Source organism: Ranitomeya imitator, chromosome 5 (assembly GCF_032444005.1).
Source record: "Ranitomeya imitator isolate aRanImi1 chromosome 5, aRanImi1.pri, whole genome shotgun sequence".
NCBI lineage: Eukaryota > Metazoa > Chordata > Amphibia > Anura > Dendrobatidae > Ranitomeya > Ranitomeya imitator.
Window position 1 is genome coordinate 517683417 of NC_091286.1, and position 21536 is coordinate 517704952.

The window sequence follows — 21536 nt, forward strand, 5'->3', positions numbered from 1 at the left end:
TTTCTTTAGCCTTTAAATGGACGAGTACAAATGTTAAGGTACCTTCACACATAACGATATCGTTAACGATATCGTTGCTTTTTGTGACGTAGCAATGATATCGTTAAGGAAATCGTTATGTGTGACAGCGACCAACGATCAGGCCCCTGCTGGGAGATCGTTGGTCGCTGAACAAAGTCCAGAACTTTATTTCGTCGCTGGATCTCCCGTGGACATCGCTGGATCGGCGTGTGTGACACCGATCCAACGATGTCTTCACTGGTAACCAGGGTAAACATCGGGTAACTAAGCGCAGGGCCGCGCTTAGTAACCCGATGTTTACCCTGGTTACCAGCGTAAAAGTAAAAAAAAAAAAACAGTACATACTTACCTACCGCTGTCTGTCCCCGGCGCTGTGCTCTGCTCTCCTCCTGTACTGGCTGTGAGCGTCGGTCAGCCGGAAAGCAGAGCGGTGACGTCACCGCTCTGCTTTCCGGCCGCTGTGCTCACAGCCAGTACAGGAGGAGAGCAGAGAAGCACAGCGCCGGGGACAGACAGCGTTAGGTAAGTATGTACTGTTTTTTTTTTTTTACTTTTACGCTGGTAACCAGGGTAAACATCGGGTTACTAAGCGCGGCCCTGTGCTTAGTAACCCGATGTTTACCCTGGTTACCGGCATCGTTGGTCGCTGGAGAGCTGTCTGTGTGACAGCTCTCCAGCGACCAAACAGCGATGCTGCAGCGATCCGGATCATTGTCGGTATCGCTGCAGCGTCGCTTAATGTGAAGGGGCCTTTAATGAAGTGGTTGGTAGAGTGACTGACTACATTAACTTCTGCACTGATATGTTGGTGCCGGCTAAAAAGATTAGGTGTTTTGCAAACAACAAGCCATGGATAACAAAGGAATTGAAGCATTTGCTCAACAGGAAAAAAAAAGGCATTTAAACTGGGTGACAAAGAGGAAATTAAAATGATACAGCATGAATTGAAGCATAAAATAAAGGAGGCCCAGGAAGCCTTCAGAATTAAACTTGAAAAGAAACTGTCCCACAATAATACCAGGGAGGTTTGGTCAGGAATGAAATTACTGACTGGGCTTAAGGTGAGGCCTGAAAATGATCGAGGAACAATGGACAAGGCTAATGAGATGAAGGAGTATTTCAACAGGTTTAGTACATGTGCACTGCCAACTGATAGTGGATGGGAACTGGGTGCAAATTCTGCAACATCGATATTGGAGGATGAGCAGACTAAATTTAGAGTATCCGAAAATGATGTGAGGAGGCAGTTTAAGTCACTTAACATTGGTAAAGCTGCAGGACCTGATGGTCTCAGCTCACGTGTCCTTAAAGTTTGTGCAGACCAGCTGTGTACTGTCTTTACATGCCTATTTAATGGAAGTATACAAACACAGAGGGTACCAGTGTTATGGAAAACTTCCTGTCTGGTGCCGGTACCCAAGACTTCTTCTCCTGCAACCCTAAATGACTATCGTCCTGTAGCCTTAACATCTCACGCTATGAAGGCCTTGGAACGATTAGTGCTTGCTCACTTAAGACCAAGGGTCAATGCTTTTATCGATCCCCTTCAGTTTGCCTACCGACATAGATTGGGGGTTGATGATGCTATTCTTTCTCTGTTACATAGGGTACATTCATTTCTGGAGACTGACGGTACCATGGTGCGAGCGATGTTCTTCGATTTCTCGAGTGCATTTAACTCCCTGCAGCCACTTTTACTACACAAAAAGATGACTGATATGAAGGTGGAGGTGGGGATGAGAAATTGGATAACTGACTACCTATCAAATCGGCCACAGTTTGTACAGATGGGAGCAGTTGTGTCAAGCAGATTACTGAGCAGTGTAGGTGCCCCCCAGGGAACGGTGCTTGCGCCCTTTCTATTCACACTGTATACTTCAGACTTTCAGTATAAATCTGAACTTTGCCACCTTCAAAAATTTTCGGATGACTCCGTGGTTGTGGGATGCATTAGTGGAGATCAGGGGGAATGAGGAATATAGAAGGGTGGTGTCGAATTTCGTGGATTGGTGCAATGGTAACTATCTACAACTAAATGTTAAGAAAACCAAGGAGTTGGTGGCCAACTATAGCAGGATTAAGTTGGAATGCTTACCGATCACTATTGCTGGTCAGGAGGTGGAGCAGGTGGAGAGTTACAAATATTTGGGGGTCCATTTGGATAGCAAACTGGACTGGAGATGCCACTCAGAGTTTGTCTACAAGAAGGGGATGAGCAGATTGTATTTCCTAAGGAAACTGAGGTCTTTTAATGTGTGCAGCAAAATGTTAGAAATGTTCTACCAATCTGTGGTGGCAAGTGCCATCTTTTTTGCAATCACATGCTGGGGTAGTAGTGTGCGGGCCTCTGATGCTAATAAGCTGAATAAGATTATTAAGAAGGCAAGTTCTGCTGTGGGCTGCAATCTGGACTCTTTTGGGGAGGTAGTGGAGAAAAGAACTCTGAGAAAGTGTATGGCAATTATGAACAATAATGCACATCCATTAAATGAGCTATTCATGAGACAGAAGAGCACCTTCAGTAACCGGCTAATACTTCTGAGGTGTAAGAAGGAAAAATATAGGAAATCGTTTGTGCCAACTGCCATGGGAATGTACAACAATAGCATTAGGGTTAAACCACCAAGGTGAATGTCTACTTATTTCTCTACATTTCAGTTCACTTGTTGTGTATGTCCTATTCTAATGTATAATGTATAATGTTCTTCTGTCAACTCCACTGTCATGTCAACTAGGTAATTCTTTTATGATTTTTTTATGATTTGATTTAAGTTGTGCTGCTGTGATACCATAATTTCCCACGGGATCAATAAAGTGTATCGTATCGTATCGTAAATCTGTTGCACTGGAGATGTAGATGGCCACATGGACAGGCAGAGATTACAGTATGTCGCAGTGTTGAGATTTTCCCTAGGTCATCACAGCTGTCAGTGTTGTGTTTGCATACATTGTTAATGACATTATTCTCTCAGGTCCAGGAACAGATTTGTTTGCCCAGCCTCCATTCACTAGTTCGATTTAGTTGTTTTTTATTTCCTGCTGTTTTGCGATTAAACTGTTTAACTTCTATGGGAACAAATGATAGAAGCTTCTCATATCACCTCTATTGACAAAACAAGGTTAGCTCATATAGATGGATGACCCCATGTGTTTCTAGGCAAGTACTTCCCATGTGTTTCCAAGTAAGCCTGGACTAAGACAATGAGTATGGCTGGCTGAAGACAGAGAACTTATTTATACCTAAATATGGATACCCTCCAGGTTAAGCTTATCCATAATATATTCTGATTAAAATGCCAATTAAATGTATAAAAAGCACAAAATTTCTTTATCATATTCACTCCATGAGAATATGTCTTAGGCTATGTGCATGGATCGCCCCCAGACACAGGGCCACAGGTGACTCGATACCGGGCCTCTCTGGTTCGGTTCCTGAGGCTGTCACGGTGGCTAGACCCGGTCCGTGACCCTGCTAAGGGGCGTCCAATAAAGGTGATACAGTTTGTCAGGGAGTTCGTGACGCCACCTGTGGTGTTCGGTCAGGGTGACCGACGCTGCTGTGGGGTCCGCTGGGGTGATGGAATGGCAGCTAGATGGTATACCTTCCCACAGGTGAAGTATGTCCCCAGGGCTTCCCAGTAAGGTGGATGGTGATGGGGTGCAGGCAATAACGAGGACACAAGGTTGCAGTCTCTTTACCTCTTTACTGAAGGCTTCAGGATCCTCAATCCAGAGTACGTTTAACAGGGCTATCTGAGACCGGCCGGTCCGATGGGCACTTCCAGAGTTTCCTTCACAGATGGAAATCGTTGCCTACCACTAGCGCCTGTGTGTTGTAGTCCTACCCTGCTGAGCATTCGGAATAGTCCTCACAACTGCTGTTCTCGTTCGTTCGTTCTCTACAGCTCTCTCTCTCTTTAGTTCCAGATGTTACTAGTTTCTCGTCCCCCAGTATGTTTTGGCTAGGACGCACCCGTAAGACGGGAAGGCTTGGAGGTCTTCCGGGACCCTAGAGACGCCCCTCTCAAAGCGTTGCCCCTATGTCTTCTTAGGAAATTTAAGGTAGACAGCCAACCTATAATTAACTGTCCTGCGGAGTTTGAAGTAAGGCCTGAAGTCAGTTACTCCTGCGATGTTCCGGCCACCGGCTACACGCCTCAGTAATATGTTGCCTCGGTCTCACGGCACGACTCTTACTGGCTCTCCTTTGTGCTTGATCTTGTTTACACTGTTCCACAAAATCCTTCCCTTCTTATCTCTTTCTTAGGATGCCGCCGCAGGAGGTGCAGGCGCGGCTCCGTAACGTTCTGTTCTGTTCGCTAGGCACCTGCCAGGTTCTGACAGGGACCCCCCTGTGTCTTCTCCCTCCAACACCCCCTGCCATGGGATGTTGCCTGAATCCAACCCAGTCAGCTTCTGACTAACTTCCTCCCCAGCCCCTAGTTTTACCAGTGTGAGGAGTGGCCCAATAAATAAAGCCTTTTTCTCCCCCTAGTGGCCGGAGTGTGAAGTGTAATGTGTTCTGGTGATACCTGGTCAGGAGAATTCCTTCAGTGCCATCAGACGTACCATCACTCCCCTTAGTGGCAGAGTGTCATACTGCAACGACCAGATCTCTGGGGCGCTGCATGCACACGTTGCGGATTCTCTGCGGATCCGCCGCGTTCTTGAGGTGCAAAAACGCTGCAGATCCGCAATTGATTTACAGTACAATGTAAATCAATGAGAGAAAACAATGCTGTGCACACTTTGCGGAAAATCCGCTGCGGAAACGCTGCAGTTTAAAAGAAGTAGCATGTCACTTCTTCTTTGTGAATCTGCAGCGTTTTTGTACCCATTCCATTATAGAAAACCGCAGGGGTAAACAGTGCAGCAAATCCGCAAGAAAAACAAAAAATGCTGCGGAACCGCACAAAAAGCGCGACAAATCCGCAGGTGCGTTTTCTGCCAGGAGAGGCGGAATCCGCACCAGAAATTCCTAAGCCTAATCCGCAATGTGTGCACATAGCCTTTCTGATTGTGGGTTAGGGCTTGCTCTCACTTGCAATTAATAGGTTGGACAAATGCAATCCAATTAAAAATCAGATTGCATTCGGACCAATGGTATTCTATCATTGTGTGTTCATCTGCTATTTTTTTTTCCAACTCAGATCGGACTAGAAAAAAATCGCAGCATGCTGCGATTGTAATTGGAAATCAGATCGCATCCCGCAATAAAAGTCAATGGGTGCGAGAAAATTTTTTTTAAACACCGATATCCTTTGAAAAGCCAACAATTCATATGCCCCCTTCAGTAAAATCACAGTGTAACCAAACAAAATGCAATAAATAATACATAGTAACATAGTAACATAGTTAGTAAGGCCGAAAAAAGACATTTGTCCATCCAGTTCAGCCTATATTCCATCATAATAAATACCCAGATCTACGTCCTTCTACAGAACCTAATAATTGTATGATACAATATTGTTCTGCTCCAGGAAGACATCCAGGCCTCTCTTGAACCCCTCGACTGAGTTCGCCATCACCACCTCCTCAGGCAAGCAATTCCAGATTCTCACTGCCCTAACAGTAAAGAATCCTCTTCTATGTTGGTGGAAAAACCTTCTCTCCTCCAGACGCAAAGCATGCCCCCTTGTGCCCGTCACCTTCCTTGGTATAAACAGATCCTCAGCGAGATATTTGTATTGTCCCCTTATATACTTATACATGGTTATTAGATCGCCCCTCAGTCGTCTTTTTTCTAGACTAAATAATCCTAATTTCGCTAATCTATCTGGGTATTGTAGTTCTCCCATCCCCTTTATTAATTTTGTTGCCCTCCTTTGTACTCTCTCTAGTTCCATTATATCCTTCCTGAGCACCGGTGCCCAAAACTGGACACAGTACTCCATGTGCGGTCTAACTAGGGATTTGTACAGAGGCAGTATAATGCTCTCATCATGTGTATCCAGACCTCTTTTAATGCACCCCATGATCCTGTTTGCCTTGGCAGCTGCTGCCTGGCACTGGCTGCTCCAGGTAAGTTTATCATTAACTAGGATCCCCAAGTCCTTCTCCCTGTCAGATTTACCCAGTGGTTTCCCGTTCAGTGTGTAATGGTGATATTGATTCCCTCTTCCCATGTGTATAACCTTACATTTATCATTGTTAAACCTCATCTGCCACCTTTCAGCCCAAGTTTCCAACTTATCCAGATCCATCTGTAGCAGAATACTATCTTCTCTTGTATTAACTGCTTTACATAGTTTTGTATCATCTGCAAATATCGATATTTTACTGTGTAAACCTTTTACCAGATCATTAATGAATATGTTGAAGAGAACAGGTCCCAATACTGACCCCTGCGGTACCCCACTGGTCACAGCGACCCAGTTAGAGACTATACCATTTATAACCACCCTCTGCTTTCTATCACTAAGCCAGTTACTAACCCATTTACACACATGTTCCCCCAGACCAAGCATTCTCATTTTGTGTACCAACCTCTTGTGCGGCACGGTATCAAACGCTTTGGAAAAATCGAGATATACCACGTCCAATGACTCACCGTGGTCCAGCCTATAGCTTACCTCTTCATAAAAACTGATTAGATTGGTTTGACAGGAGCGATTTCTCATAAACCCATGCTGATATGGAGTTAAACAGTTATTCTCATTGAGATAATCCAGAATAACATCCCTCAGAAACCCTTCAAATATTTTACCAACAATAGAGGTTAGACTTACTGGCCTATAATTTCCAGGTTCCCTTTTAGAGCCCTTTTTGAATATTGGCACCACATTTGCTATGCGCCAGTCCTGCGGAACAGACCCTGTCGCTATAGAGTCACTAAAAATAAGAAATAATGGTTTATCTATTACATTACTTAGTTCTCTTAGTACTCGTGGGTGTATGCCATCCGGACCCGGAGATTTATCTATTTTAATCTTATTTAGCCGGTTTCGCACCTCTTCTTGGGTTAGATTGGTGACCCTTTATATAGGGTTTTCATTGTTTCTTGGGATTTCACCTAGCATTTCATTTTCCACCGTGAATACCGTGGAGAAGAAGGTGTTTAATATGTTAGCTTTTTCCTCGTCATCTACAACCATTCTTTCCTCACTATTTTTTAAGGGGCCTACATTTTCAGTTTTTATTCTTTTACTATTGATATAGTTGAAGAACAGTTTGGGATTAGTTTTACTCTCCTTAGCAATGTGCTTCTCTGTTTCCTTTTTGGCAGCTTTAATTAGTTTTTTAGATAAAGTATTTTTCTCCCTATAGTTTTTTAGAGCTTCAATGGTGCCATCCTGCTTTAGTAGTGCAAATGCTTTCTTTTTACTGTTAATTGCCTGTCTTACTTCTTTGTTTAGCCACATTGGGTTTTTCCTATTTCTAGTCCTTTTATTCCCACAAGGTATAAACCGCTTACACTGCCTATTTAGGATGTTCTTAAACATTTCCCATTTATTATCTGTATTCTCATTTCTGAGGATATTGTCCCAGTCTACCAGATTAAGGGCATCTCTAAGCTGTTCAAACTTTGCCTTCCTAAAGTTCAATGTTTTTGTGACTCCCTGACAAGTCCCCCTAGTGAAAGACAGGTGAAACTGCACAATATTGTGGTCGCTATTTCCTAAATGCCCAACCACCTGCAGATTTGTTATTCTGTCAGGTCTATTAGATAGTATTAGGTCTAAAAGTGCTGCTCCTCTGGTTGGATTCTGCACCAATTGTGAAAGATAATTTTTCTTGGTTATTAGCAGAAACCTGTTGCCTTTATGGGTTTCACAGGTTTCTGTTTCCCAGTTAATATCCGGGTAGTTAAAGTCCCCCATAACCAGGACCTCATTATGGGTTGCAGCTTCATCTATCTGCTTTAGAAGTAGACTTTCCATGGTTTCTGTTATATTTGGGGGTTTGTAACAGACCCCAATGAGAATTTTGTTACCATTTTTCCCTCCATGAATTTCAACCCATATATATATATAGATAGATAGCTATAATGATGTTAGTTACATATATAATTAGTACAGTGTCTGTGTAGCTTTCTGTACATGTATTTTTTTACTAAATAAATAAATCTCTGTAAACAAAAATAGTGTGGGATCCCTCTACATTTTATTAACCTGCAGAGGGAAAGCGGACAGCTGGGGGCAGATGTTTATAGACTGGGAAGGGGGTAATACCCATAGAGCTTCCCAGGCTATTAAAATCAGCTCACAGCTGTATACTCAGCTTTTATTGGTCATTAGAATGAGGGACTCCCCAAAAAAAGATATAGGGTCCCCTATAACTAATAACCAGCAAAGGCTGTGCAGACAGCCGTGGGCTGATATTAATAGTCTAGGAAGGGGTAGTGGATATTGGCCCTCTCTCAGACTAAAAACATCACCTCTCAGCCACCCCAGAAAATGTGCATCCGTAAGATGCACCAATTCTGGTACTTAGCCTTGAAGGGTTAACAAACTTCTTGAATGTGGTTTTGTGCACCTTGAGGGGTGCAGTTTAGAATGGTGTTACATCTGGGTATTTTCTAGCATATGCAGCTCTGGCAAAAATTAAGAGACCACCACATCAAAACCCTGTCATGGGCATCCCAATCTCCAGACCTGAACCCATTGAAAACCTCTGGAATGTAATCAAGAGGATGATGGAAAGTCACAAGCCATCAAACAAAGAATTGCTTACATTTTTGTGCCAGAAGCAGTGTGAAAGACTGGTGGAAAGCATGCGAAGACGCATGAAAGCTGTGATTAAAAATCATGGTTATTCCACAAAATATTGATTTCTGAACTCTTTCTGAGTTAAAACATTAGTATTAGTGATGAGTGAATGTGCTCGTTACTCAGGTTTCTCCGAGCACGCCACAAATCATGCAGCTGCATAGACATAAACTAAATCTCCGAGCACGCTGAAATACTTGGAGACCACGCGAGTAGAGTTGAGCGACCTTGACCTTTTTAGAGTCGAGCCGGGTTTCGCGAAACCCGACTATCTCAAAAGTCGGGTCGAGTGAAATCGGCCGATTATGACGTAAAGGCGGGATCGACCGAAACACGAAACCCAATGCAAGTCAATGGGGGAGCATAGTCGGCAGTGAGTGGGGGCCAGGAAAACACCTAGAGTGCCCATTTTAATGTCAAAACCATCCATTCTTCTTAATGAAGCTTGTCAAGCGTAATTTACCTTATAATAATTGGAAGGCATTTGAAATTGGGGGTCATTTGGCTAAAGTTGTGGTGGGTAGGGCTGGTTCAAGTAATTAGTGGGCCCAGGAAATCTGGACCACGTCACGGCAGTGGAGCAGGGAGAGGTAAGTATTTCAACTTTGCAAGTGCTGTGAACCTGAGCAAGCAGGGGGGGCCCACTCGTTGGCATTGGCACTGGCACAGGGCCCCTCAAAGTACAGCGGTGTGTTTGCACGGCGGGGGCGCCTCCCACCGGCAGCAACACTTTTGCGTACTATGAGAGGCCCTGTGCCAGTGACGTCGCCAACTAGTATTCCTCCCCCCACCTGATGAAGGAACCTGCACTTTCATCTGCACCTTCCTCTTTGTCCCCGTGTAAGGTGGTATGGTATGCGGGAAGAGCAACCTGACTTTCAGCAGGATCACAATGTTGTTGTGTAGCGTGCACGGGGAATGTTGCGTTATGGGTCAATGTACCAGCAGACTCATCTATCACTGGCTGGGCAATGGGCAGGATGAGGAGGAAACACAGATATAGGCCCAAAGAATAAAGTTGGCTAAATGCAGTTCAAAATTGGTAACACAGGAATAACCAGGGGGCATTGCAGTGGAGGACAACTGGAATGAGAGGCTGACACAGAGAGTAGGCCCAAATCAGTAAGTAGTCGAAATGCAGTTCAAAATTGGCAACCGTAGTAAACAGGCGGCACAGCTTTGTTCAGTGGAGGAGAACAGCAAGGAGTGGCAGACACCGATAGTAGGCCCCAACCCAACTAGTAGGCCAAATGCAGTCTAACATTAACAACTACTTAACGAGCGCCTGAAAACGGAATTTCAGGACAGGAAACCAGGAGAACAGCAAGGAGTGGCAGACACCGATAGTAGGCCCCAAACCAACTAGTACGCCAAATGCAGTTGTTCCGTTTAACCACAATTTAATGAGAGCCTGAAGATAGAAGTTCAGGAAAGGCAACCTGGAGAACACCTTGGAGTGGAACACACCATCTCTCTACACCCCATACCCAATTTGTAGGCCTAATGCAGTGTAGTTTCCAACAACTACTAAACGAGAGCATGAAGATCGAAGCATTGGCGAGGAAACCTGGGGAACACCTTGGAGTGGAACACACCATCTCTCTACACCCCATACCCAATTTGTAGGCCTAATGCAGTGTAGTTTCCAACAACTACGAAACGAGAGCCGGAAGATCGAAGCTCAGGAAAGGCAACCTGGGGAACACCTTGGAGTGTAACAAACCCTCTCTCTACACCACGGAAGGGCTGATTCTTAGGAAGGAAGGCTGTCGGAAAGAAGCAGGGCGCGTCCGAGGGTGATTATATTCTTATTAGGTATATACTCACCCTCGGACGCGCCCTGCTTCTTTATTTGTAATGAATGTTTATTTGCAATGTGGTTTTGACTTACTCTATTTTTTTGGTAAATAATGATTTTATTATTTTCATTGTTTTGCATCTTGGCAATAATATAAAGAAGACGCGACAGGACAACACTCGGTGGATGCCATATCTGTGTTTAAAATTGAAAAAACCTTTCAGTTAACTACTTGCAGGAGAAAGTTATTGTAGCTGGTGGCCATTTTTAGTACTGTACCAGATTTTTGTTGTATGCGTTTGTTTTTAATGTTAAAATGTCTGCATTTGATATCTCTCCAGTATTTTCTTTTTTATAAGCAAAATACTTATTTTTATATTTTCTGATGTTGGTTCCAGGGGTACACGGGCAGCAGTGGTGTGGTCAGTGGAGGCCTAGTGGAAGGAGTGACCGCAGACAGGCATCGAAGGCCTAAAATAATAACACATGGCTGTAGGCAATTTTAAATTGGTTACAGGGGTACACGGGCAGCAGTGGTGTGGTCAGTGGAGGCCTAGTGGAAGGAGTGACCACAGACAGGCATCGAAGGCCTAAAATAATAACACATGGCTGTAGGCAATTTTAAATTGGTTCCAGGGGTACACGGGCAGCAGTGCCCTGGTCAGTGTAGTAGTAGTTGAAAGAATGGACCGCAGACAGGCATCGAAGGCCTTAAATAAAAAAATTGTGCTGGCTGTAGGCAATTTTAAATTGGTTCCAGGGGTACACGGGCAGCAGTGCCCTGGTCAGTGTAGTAGTAGTTGAAAGAATGGACCGCAGACAGGCATCGAAGGCCTAAAATAATAACACATGGCTGTAGGCAATTTTAAATTGGTTCCAGGGGTACACGGGCAGCAGTGGTGTGGTCAGTGGAGGCCTAGTGGAAGGAGTGACCGCAGACAGGCATCGAAGGCCTAAAATAATAACACATGGCTGTAGGCAATTTTAAATTGGTTCCAGGGGTACACGGGCAGCAGTGGTGTGGTCAGTGGAGGCCTAGTGGAAGGAGTGACCGCAGACAGGCATCGAAGGCCTAAAATAATAACACATGGCTGTAGGCAATTTTAAATTGGTTCCAGCGGTACACGGGCAGCAGTGGTGTGGTCAGTGGAGGCCTAGTGGAAGGAGTGACCACAGACAGGCATCGAAGGCCTAAAATAATAACACATGGCTGTAGGCAATTTTAAATTGGTTCCAGGGGTACACGGGCAGCAGTGCCCTGGTCAGTGTAGTAGTAGTTGAAAGAATGGACCGCAGACAGGCATCGAAGGCCTAAAATAAAAAAATTGTGCTGGCTGTAGGCAATTTTAAATTGGTTCCAGGGGTACACGGGCAGCAGTGCCCTGGTCAGTGTAGTAGTAGTTGAAAGAATGGACCGCAGACAGGCATCGAAGGCCTAAAATAATAACACATGGCTGTAGGCAATTTTAAATTGGTTCCAGGGGTACACGGGCAGCAGTGGTGTGGTCAGTGGAGGCCTAGTGGAAGGAGTGACCGCAGACAGGCATCGAAGGCCTAAAATAATAACACATGGCTGTAGGCAATTTTAAATTGGTTCCAGGGGTACACGGGCAGCAGTGGTGTGGTCAGTGGAGGCCTAGTGGAAGGAGTGACCACAGACAGGCATCGAAGGCCTAAAATAATAACACATGGCTGTAGGCAATTTTAAATTGGTTCCAGGGGTACACGGGCAGCAGTGGTGTGGTCAGTGGAGGCCTAGTGGAAGGAGTGACCACAGACAGGCATCGAAGGCCTAAAATAATAACACATGGCTGTAGGCAATTTTAAATTGGTTCCAGGGGTACACGGGCAGCAGTGGTGTGGTCAGTGGAGGCCTAGTGGAAGGAGTGACCGCAGACAGGCATCGAAGGCCTAAAATAATAACACATGGCTGTAGGCAATTTTAAATTGGTTCCAGGGGTACACGGGCAGCAGTGGTGTGGTCAGTGGAGGCCTAGTGGAAGGAGTGACCACAGACAGGCATCGAAGGCCTAAAATAATAACACATGGCTGTAGGCAATTTTAAATTGGTTCCAGGGGTACACGGGCAGCAGTGCCTTGGTCAGTGTAGTAGTAGTTGAAAGAATGGACCGCAGACAGGCATCGAAGGCCTAAAATAATAACACATGGCTGTAGGCAATTTTAAATTGGTTCCAGGGGTACACGGGCAGCAGTGGTGTGGTCAGTGGAGGCCTAGTGGAAGGAGTGACCACAGACAGGCATCGAAGGCCTAACATAACAAAAATGTCAATACAATGGTATTGTCAGTGGCAGGCATTGAAGGATGTCAGCGCATAGACTAAACATTGGTGGAGCTGTGAGATAATTTTGCAAGTGGTAGAGCACTGTTTGAGGTGGGGTGGGGGGAAACTGTCTTGTGGCCGGCGGTACAGGCCCAGGGCCCCTCATATTACAATGGTGTGTCTGACGTTGGGTGCGCACCACCACCGCCAGAGACACTTTATTGTACTAGGAGGGACCCAGTGGCAGTGCCGTCGACCAAAAGCGGGCTCACCCACCTCTTCAGACAAACTGCACTCTCACGGGTGCTGTCGCCAAGTGTCGATACCACGGCCCCGTGTGGGGAGTTTGGCCATTTAGTGAGGTGTAAACATGTCGTATGCTGGACAATCAGGTGCAGAAAATTACGAGATTGGAAAAGGCATTCAGAATAGTCCACACAGGCAAGACCTTTTCATAGGAAAGCTAGGTGTCAGCCGGGCAAGGTGGGGCAAAAGATTTCAAAATCCAGTTGTGGTTCATTTTAATGAAGGTTAGATCATCTACATTTTGGGTAGCCAGACGAGTCCTTTTTTCTGTTAGTATTGAACCTGCAGCACTGAATACTCTTTCTGATAGGACACTAGCTGCCGGGCAAGCAAGCTCCTGCAATGCATATTCTGCCAATTCTGGCCAGGTGTCTAATTTTGATGCCCAGTAATCAAATGGGAATGACGGTTGAGGGAGAACATCAATAAGGGATGAAAAATAGTTTGTAACCATACTGGACAAATGTTGTCTCCTGTCACTTTGAATTGATGCTGCAGTACCTGTCCTGTCTGCGGTCATAGCAAAATCACTCCACAACCTGGTCAGAAAACCCCTCTGGCCAACGCCACTTCTGATTTCTGCCCCTCTAACTCCTCTGGTCTGCTGGCCCCTGCAGCTCGTGTGAGAACGATCACGGGCACTGTGTGCAGGGAATGCCAGAAGCAAACGGTCAACAAGAGTTGATTGTTTGGTTGCTAATATTAGTTCCAAGTTCTCATGTGGCATTATATTTTGCAATTTGCCTTTATAGCGAGGATCAAGGAGGCAGGCCAACCAGTAATCGTCATCATTCATCATTTTAGTTATGCGTGTGTCCCTTTTGAGGATAAGTAAGGCATAATCCGCCATGTGGGCCAAAGTTCCAGTTCTCAAATCTGCGGTTGTGCTTGGTTGAGGGGCAGTTTCAGGCAAATCCACGTCACTTGTGTCCCTCAAAAAACCAGAACCCGGCCTTGCCGCACCACCAATTTCCAGTGGCCCCGGAAAAGCTTCCTCATTAAAAATATAATCATCCCCATCATCCTCCTCGTCCTCCTCCTCCTCTTCGCCTGCTACCTCGTCCTGTACACTGCCCTGGCCAGACAATGGCTGACTGTCATCAAGGCTTTCCTCTTCCTCAGCTGCAGACGCCTGATCCTTTATGTGCGTCAAACTTTGCATCAGCAGACGCATTAGGGGGATGCTCATGCTTATTATGGCGTTGTCTGCACTAACCAGCCGTGTGCATTCCTCAAAACACTGAAGGACTTGACACATGTCTTGAATCTTCGACCACTGCACACCTGACAACTCCATGTCTGCCATCCTACTGCCTGCCCGTGTATGTGTATCCTCCCACAAAAACATAACAGCCCGCCTCTGTTCACACAGTCTCTGAAGCATGTGCAGTGTTGAGTTCCACCTTGTTGCAACGTCTATGATTAGGCGATGCTGGGGAAGGTTCAAAGAACGCTGATAGGTCTGCATACGGCTGGAGTGTACGGGCGAACGGCGGATATGTGAGCAAAGTCCACGCACTTTGAGGAGCAGGTCGGATAACCCCGGATAACTTTTCAGGAAGCACTGCACCACCAGGTTTAAGGTGTGAGCCAGGCAAGGAATGTGTTTCAGTTGGGAAAGGGAGATGGCAGCCATGAAATTCCTTCCGTTATCACTCACTACCTTGCCTGCCTCAAGATCTACAGTGCCCAGCCACGACTGCGTTTCTTTCTGCAAGAACTCGGACAGAACTTCCGCGGTGTGTCTGTTGTCGCCCAAACACTTCATAGCCAATACAGCCTGCTGACGTTTGCCAGTAGCTGCCCCATAATGGGAGACCTGGTGTGCAACAGTGGCAGCTGTGGATGGAGTGGTTGTGCGACTGCGGTCTGTGGACGAGCTCTCGCTTCTGCAGGAGGATGAAGAGGAGGAGGAGGGGGTGCGAACGGCTACAGCCAATTGTTTCCTAGACCGTGGGCTAGGCAGAACTGTCCCAAACTTGCTGTCCCCTGTGGACCCTGCATCCACCACATTTACCCAGTGTGCCGTGATGGACACGTAACGTCCCTGGCCATGCCTACTGGTCCATGCATCTGTTGTCAGATGCACCTTTGTGCTCACAGATTGCCTGAGTGCATGGACGATGCGCTCTTTAACATGCTGGTGGAGGGCTGGGATGGCTTTTCTGGAAAAAAAGTGTCGACTGGGTAGCTCGTAGCGTGGTACAGCGTAGTCCATCAGGGCTTTGAAAGCTTCGCTTTCAACTAACCGGTAGGGCATCATCTCTAACGAGATTAGTTTAGCTATGTGTGCGTTCAAACCCTGTGTACGCGGATGCGAGGCTAAGTACTTCCTTTTTCTAACCATAGTCTCATGTAGGGTGAGCTGGACTGGAGAGCTGGAGATCGTGGAACTAGCGGGGGTGCAGGTGGACATGGCAGACTGAGAGACGGTGGGAGATGGTATTGTTGCCACCGGTGCCCTAGATGCAGTGTTTCCTACTACGAAACTGGTGATTCCCTGACCCTGACGGCTTTGGCCTGGCAAAGAAACCTGCACAGATACTGCAGGTGGTGCGGAAAATGGTGGCCCTACACTGCCGAAAGGGATGTTGCGTTGCTGACTAGCTTCATTGGCCGAGGGTGCTACAACCTTAAGGGACGTTTGGTAGTTAGTCCAGGCTTGCAAATGCATGGTGGTTAAATGTCTATGCATGCAACTTGTATTGAGACTTTTCAGATTCTGTCCTCTGCTTAAGGTAGTTGAACATTTTTGACAGATGACTTTGCGCTGATCAATTGGATGTTGTTTAAAAAAATGCCAGACTGCACTCTTTCTAGCATCGGATACCTTTTCAGGCATTGCAGACTGAGCTTTAACCGGATGGCCACGCTGTCCTCCAACAGGTTTTGGCTTTGCCACGCGTTTTGGGCAAGATACGGGCCCGGCAGATGGAACCTGTTGCGATGTTGATGCCTGCTGCGGCCCCTCCTCCTCCGCTTCAGAACTGCTGCCGCCTGCACCCTGTTCCCCCAATGGCTGCCAATCGGGGTCAAGAACTGGGTCATCTATTACCTCTTCTTGTAGCTCGTGTGCAACTTCGTCTGTGTCACCGTGTCGGTCGGTGGTATAGCGTTCGTGATGGGGCAACATAGTCTCATCAGGGTCTGATTCTTGATCAGCACCCTGCGAGGGCAATGTTGTGGTCTGAGTCAAAGGACCAGCATAGTAGTCTGGCTGTGGCTGTGCATCAGTGCACTCCATGTCAGATTCAACTTGTAATGGGCATGGACTGTTAACTGCTTCACTTTCTAAGCCAGGGACGGTATGTGTAAAGAGCTCCATGGAGTAACCCGTTGTGTCGCCTGCTGCATTCTTCTCTGTTGTTGTTTTTGCTGAAGAGGACAAGGAAGCGACTTGTCCCTGACCGTGAACATCCACTAACGACGCGCTGCTTTGACATTTACCAGTTTCACGAGAGGAGGCAAAAGAGCTAGAGGCTGAGTCAGCAAGATAAGCCAAAACTTGCTCTTGCTGCTCCGGCTTTAAAAGCGGTTTTCCTACTCCCAGAAAAGGGAGCGTTCGAGGCCTTGTGTAGCCAGACGACGAACCTGGCTCCACAGCTCCAGACTTAGGTGCAATATTTTTTTTCCCACGACCAGCTGATGCTCCACCACTACCACTACCCTCATTACCAGCTGACAATGAACGCCCCCGGCCACGACCTCTTCCACCATACTTCCTCATTGTTTTAAAAACGTAAACAAACTAACGGTATTTGTTGCTGTCACACAAATTACACGGTGAGCTATAACTTCAGTATGATTTAGCTACCCCTTTACAGGTGAGTGAGACCACAACGAAAATCAGGCACAATGTTACACACTCTGTTGTTGGTGGCAACAAATGAGAGAGATGCCACACACGCAGGACTGTCACTGAAGCACAAATGTAAATATTAATCTCCCACTGATTTGATTTTCTTTTTTTTTTTCAGGGAGACTTTAGGAAAAAAAAAAAATAGAATAAAATGATTTTTTCAGGAAGAATTTAGAAACCAAAGAAAATAAAATGATTTTTTCAGGGAGAATTTAGAAAACAAATAAAACAAAAAAAGGCTTTCTATGGCCCACTGAGTGAGAGATGACGCACACAGGAGTCGGGAGTGGCACACAAGCCCAGAGGCCAATATTTATCTCCCACTGATTGATGTAGTGATTTTTTCAGGTAGATTTTGGAACCCAAATCAAGCTACAAAAAATAATAGGCTTTCTATGGCCCACAATTGGAGAGAGAGAGAGAGATGGCACACCCAGGAGTCAAGACTGGCACACAAGCAGAAAGGGCAATATTAATCTCCCACTGATTTTTTTTTTTTTTTTTTTTCAGGGAGACTTTAGGAAAAAAAAAATAGAATAAAATGATTTTTTCAGGAAGAATTTAGAAACCAAATAAAATAAAATGATTTTTTCAGGGAGAATTTAGAAAACAAATAAAACAAAAAAAAGCCTTTCTATGGCCCACTGAGTGAGAGATGACGCACACAGGAGTCAGGAGTGGCACACAAGCCCAGAGGCCAATATTTATCTCCCACTGATTGATGTAGTGATTTTTTCAGGTAGATTTTGGAACCCAAATCAAGCTAAAAAAATAATAGGCTTTCTATGGCCCACAATTGGAGAGAGAGAGAGAGATGGCACACCCAGGAGTCAAGACTGGCACACAAGCAGAAAGGGCATCTCCCACTGATTTGTTTTTTTTTTTTTTTTTCAGGGAGACTTTAGGAAAAAAAAAATGAATAAAATGATTTTTTCAGGAAGAATTTAGAAACCAAATAAAATAAAATGATTTTTTCAGGGAGAATTTAGAAAACAAATAAATCAAAAAAAGGCTTTCTATGGCCCACTGAGTGAGAGATGACACACACAGGAGTCAGGAGTGGCACACAAGCCCAGAGGCCAATATTTATCTCCCACTGATTGATGTAGTGATTTTTTCAGGTAGATTTTGGAACCCAAATCAAGCTAAAAAAATAATAGGCTTTCTATGGCCCACAATTGGAGAGAGAGAGAGAGATGGCACACCCAGGAGTCAAGACTGGCACACAAGCAGAAAGGGCAATATTAATCTCCCACTGATTTTTTTTTTTTTTTTTTTTTCAGGGAGACTTTAGGAAAAAAAAAAAATAGAATAAAATGATTTTTCCAGGAAGAATTTAGAAACCAAATAAAATAAAATGATTTTTTCAGGGAAAATTTAGAAAACAAATAAAACAAAAAAAAGCCTTTCTATGGCCCACTGAGTGAGAGATGACGCACACAGGAGTCAGGAGTGGCACACAAGCCCAGAGGCCAATATTTATCTCCCACTGATTGATGTAGTGATTTTTTCAGGTAGATTTTGGAACCCAAATCAAGCTAAAAAAATAATAGGCTTTCTATGGCCCACAATTGGAGAGAGAGAGAGAGATGGCACACCCAGGAGTCAAGACTGGCACACAAGCAGAAAGGGCAATATTAATCTCCCACTGATTTTTTTTTTTTTTTTTTTTTTCAGGGAGACTTTAGGAAAAAAAAAAATAGAATAAAATGATTTTTTCAGGAAGAATTTAGAAACCAAAGAAAATAAAATGATTTTTTCAGGGAGAATTTAGAAAACAAATAAAACAAAAAAAGGCTTTCTATGGCCCACTGAGTGAGAGATGACGCACACAGTAGTCAGGAGTGGCACACAAGCCCAGAGGCCAATATTTATCTCCCACTTTTTTTTTTTTGTTCCAGGGAAAATTTATAAACCCAATAAAAAAAATAATAAATAGGCTTTCTATGGCCCACTATCTGAGAGACAGAGAGAGATGGCACGCTTAGGACTGGCACACAAGCCCAAAGGCCAATATTAATCTCCCTTTTTTTTTTAAGGGAGAATTTATAAAACCAAAAAAAAATAAATAAATAGGCTTTCTATGGCCCACTATTTGTGAGAGAGATGGCACGCTCAGGACTGGCACACAAGCCCAGAGGCCAATATTAATCTCCCACTTTTTTTTTTTTTTCCAGGGAAAATTTATAAACCCAATAAAAAAATAAATAAATAGGCTTTCTATGGCCCACTATCTGAGAGAGAGAGATGGCACGCTTAGGACTGGCACACAAGCCCAAAGGCCAATATTAATCTCCCACTGATTGATTTATTGAATTTTCAGGTAGAATTTAGAACCGAAATAAAGCAAAAAAAAAAAAAAATGGGCTTTCTATGGCCCACTGAGTGAGTGATGATGCACACAGGAGTCAGGAGTGGCACACAAGCCCTGAGGCCAATATTTTTCTCCCACTGATTGATGTATTGATTTTTTCAGGTAGATTTTAGAACCAAAATCAAGCAAAAAAATAAATAGGCTTTCTATGGCCCACTGAGTGAGTGATGATGCACACAGGAGTCAAGAGTGGCACACAAGCCCTGAGGCCAATATTTTTCTCCCACTGATTGATGTATTGATTTTTTCAGGTAGATTTTAGAACCAAAATCAAGCAAAAAAATAAATAGGCTTTCTATGGCCCACTGAGTGAGAGATGACACAGACAGGGATGGCACTCTAGCAGAAATGTCAATCTTAATCTCCCACAAAAAAAAAAAAAAAACAGGGAGTGTCCTTCAATTACTATCTCCCTGCAGTAATCTCAGCCAGGTATGGCAGGCAGCAATAAGGAGTGGACTGATGCACAAATTAAATAAAAAGTGTGTACAAACCAAAAAGATAGCTGTGCAGAAAGGAAGGAACAAGAGGATTTGTGCTTTGAAAAAAGTAGTTGGTTTGCACAGCGGCGTACACACAGCAATGCAGCTATCAGGGAGCCTTCTAGGGCAGCCCAATGAGCTACAGCGCTGAGGGGGAAAAAAAAAAAAATGTAGCTTCCACTGTCCCTGCACACCGAAGGTGGTGTTGGGCAGTGGAAATCGCTACAGCACAAGCGGTTTGGTGGTTAATGGACCCTGCCTAACGCTATCCCTGCTTCTGACGAAGCGGCAGCAACCTCTCCCTAAGCTCAGATCAGCAGCAGTAACATGGCGGTCGGCGGGAACTCCCCTTTATAGCCCCTGTGATGCCGCAGACAGCAAGCCAATCACTGCAATGCCCTTCTCTAAGATGGTGGGGACCAGGACCTATGTCATCACGCTGCCCACACTCTGCGTTTACCTTCATTGGCTGAGAAATGGCGCTTTTCGCGTCATTGAAACGCGACTTTGGCGCGAAAGTCGCGTACCGCATGGCCGACCCCGCACAGGGGTCGGATCGGGTTTCATGAAACCCGACTTTGCCAAAAGTCGGCGACTTTTGAAAATGAACGACCCGTTTCGCTCAACCCTACACGCGAGCATACTTGAAGAAACCCAAGTAGCGAGCATACTCTCTCATCACTAATTAGTATTGTTGTTTTTAAATTATTATGAACTTGTTTTCTTTGCATTATTTGAGGTCTGAAAGCCCTGGATTTTATTTTATTTTGACCATTTTTCTTGGTCAGAAAAAAATGCAAAATGTATTGCTTGGAACTTTGGAGACATGTTGTCAGAATTTTATAGACTAAAAGAACAATTTACATTTTACTCAAAAATATACCTATAATGAGAAAAATCAGACAAACTGAACATTTTGCAGTGGTCTCGTAGTTTTTGCCAGAGCTGTAGACCTCTCAGTCACTTCAAATGTGATGTGGTCCCTAAAAAAATGGTTTTGTAAATCTTGTTAGAAAAAGGAAACATCGCTGGTCAACTTTTAACCCTAACAAAAAAAAAATGTTTAAAAAATTGTGCTGATGTAAAGTAGACATGTGGGAAATGTTATTTATTAACTATTTTGTGTGACATAAAATATCTAAGGGCATAAGAATTCAAAGTTTGAAAATTGCAAAATTTTCCAAATTTTTGCCAAATTTCAGGCTTTTTTTTTCACAAATAAACACAAGTTATATCGAAGAAATTGTCCCACTGTCATGAAGTACAATATGTCACGAAAAAACAATCTCAGAATCAGTGGGATCCATTGAAGCATTCTAGAGTTATAACCTCATAAATTGACACTGGTCAGATTTGTAGAAATTGGCCCGGTCATTAACGTGCAAACCGCGTTGAGGTGTAGAGAGGTTAATAAAAAAACAGAAAACAAAGTTCAAACCACCCCCCCTTTTGCACTCTTGAAAATAAAACAATTTTTTTAAAAATATACACATATCTGCTATCGCTGTATTCAGAAATGTCTGATCTATCAAAATATTACATAAATTAATCAGATTGGTAAACAGAGTAACGAGGAAAAAAATCAAAAAGCCAGAATTAAGTTTTTTGACCTCTGCAACATTGCAATAAAATGCAATAAAATATAGTAATGGGCTATCAAAACATAATATCTACCTCAAAATGGTATCAATAAAAATGTCAGCACA